Here is a 2351-nt window from a genome sequence, read left to right as displayed (position 1 = left end):
TTCTTAGTAAGGAAATATGAAAGCTTATTGACAGATACACAAAGTCTATTTAAAAACAAGGACATTATGTCGGAAAATTAGTTTTTTTTAGAAATGAATTTAAATAAATTCTACAGCCAGAGTTTGGATAATTTTTGACTCACCATCATGCATATATAAATGTTACTGGGTTTGCTTCTCTAGAAAATCCTGTCTAAAACAGATTATAAACTGATTCAAAATTCTCAAATCATTTGATAGAATTATTTTTTTGGTATTTTAAAAACTGCATCCCACACAGAGTGCAGACACCCATATGCAGACCTTAAACAATGCAATTTCTCTTAAGATAAATGTTTTATTATTATACAGAGTCCAAGAACTAAATCATATTTAAGAGTTATTTATCCTGAGGATATTTTATGCCATTTTAAGAGGTTTAGATTTTATTCTGAATGATATGAAAGGCAATGCAGAGTTCTAAAAAAGAGGATGGATGTCATCCGTTTTACATTTAAGAAGTCATTATGGAAACTGTATAAGAGAAAATATGGCAGCGGGGAGATGTATTTGGAGAATATTGCATCCATCCAAGCAAAAGAAAAGTGTTGACTTGGATCAGGTGATAGGGGGGTAGATGGATTGTTGTTGTTAAGTGCCTTCGAGTCAGTTCCGACCCATAGCGACCGTGAATAGGGTTTCCGAGGCTGTAAATCTTTACGGGAGCAGAAAGCCTCATCTTTCACCTGAAAAGCAGAGGGTAGTTTCGAACTGCTGACCTTGAGGTTCACAGCCCAATTCGTAACCACTACGCTACCAGAGCTCCTTAAGAACTGGTTATTTCACAGGGTTCCCTGATGTGTTAAAATGGTATTTCTCTCACAATCCATGGAATCTTTTGATAAGTATTTTAATTTCAATATAATCAAAAGCTTCAATCTTTTTATGATTTATGTTTTTATATTATATTAATAGTTCTTATTTTTAAGACTTTAAGTCACTTGGGATTCATCTTTGGTCTGGTGTGAGACAAGGTTCTTACTTTATTTTGTTTACACAAGGGCTCTTCAAAAAGTTCATGGAAAAATGGAATTAAAGTCCTCTCATATGTACAGTCAAACATATGAATCATTTATTAATTGTTTCATTTCTGTTTTATTGGTGAGATATGCCCTCTCTGTCATATATCAAGTTTGCATATATGTGTTTTTATTTTTTGGCTCCATGATTTGTTACAATGATATTTTCTATGTGTGTGATATTATACAAGTCCTAGTGCCACCGTGGGAGAAATATGTGGGAAGTTACTTCCGTAAAACATTTAAAGATTAGAAATATGTGGGAAGTTACTTCCATAAAACATTTTAAAGATTAGAAACCATGTAAGACAGTTTCACCCTGTCTTATAAGGTTGCTATGAGTCAGAATCAACGCAATGGCAACAGGTTTGGGTTTCTGGTTTTTAGTTTGGCTTACCCAGCAGTACTTTATTTTGCTACTACTGTATCTTGATAAATTTCAATATACTGAGAGCAGTGCTCCCATGAACCTTGTCTTCAAAATGTTACTGATTTTGTTTTTGATTATATGCCCATGATTACATTACAGTAAGATTCACAAACTACCCACTATGTTTATTTGATTTTATTAAAATCCTAATAAATCTACAGGTTACATTGACATTCAGACATCTCCTACTTTTGAAAGTTTACTTAACACCACTAACGCAAGACCAATGTTAGGACTTGTTTCACTAAATGCAAGAAATCTAACCAGGACTTCTGCTTTCACAACAACAGGCAAAAAGACAAAATAGTGTTCCGAGTTTGTTTTTTCAGTGAGCCATTAAAGGGGCAGTGTGTTCCTTGAGTAGCAAAAGAGGATGCATCACCAAGCTACTTTCCAAGGAATTACACTTTAATATATTATTTTTTTCACAATAAAATTTTATTTATACATTATATAGGCTGCATGTTCATAAAATCATTCCTGGTTATGTGCTGTGGAATCGGTTCCGACTCATAGCAACCCTGTACAGGGCTTCCGAGGCTGTCAATCTTTATGGGAGCAGAAAGGCTCATCTTTCTCCTGCGGAACAGCTGGTAGTTTCCAACTGCTGACTATGAACAGCTGGTAGTTTCCAACTAGCAACTCGATTCGTAACCAGTACACTCTCAGAGCTCCTTAGACCTACCTGTTGTTGTTGTTAAGTGCCGTCGAGTCGGTTCCGACCCATAGCGACCCTGTACAGGGTTTCCGAGGGTGTAAATCCTTACGGGAGTAGAAAGTCTCATCTTTCTCCCGCGGAGCGGCTGGTAGTTTCGAACCGCTGACCTTAAGGTTCGCAGCCCGATTCGTAACCACTACGCTAC

Source organism: Chrysochloris asiatica, unplaced genomic scaffold (genome assembly GCF_000296735.1).
Source record: "Chrysochloris asiatica unplaced genomic scaffold, ChrAsi1.0 scaffold00003, whole genome shotgun sequence".
In the NCBI taxonomy this organism is placed as follows: Eukaryota; Metazoa; Chordata; class Mammalia; order Afrosoricida; family Chrysochloridae; genus Chrysochloris; species Chrysochloris asiatica.
Note: the sequence above shows the minus strand (reverse complement) of the source record.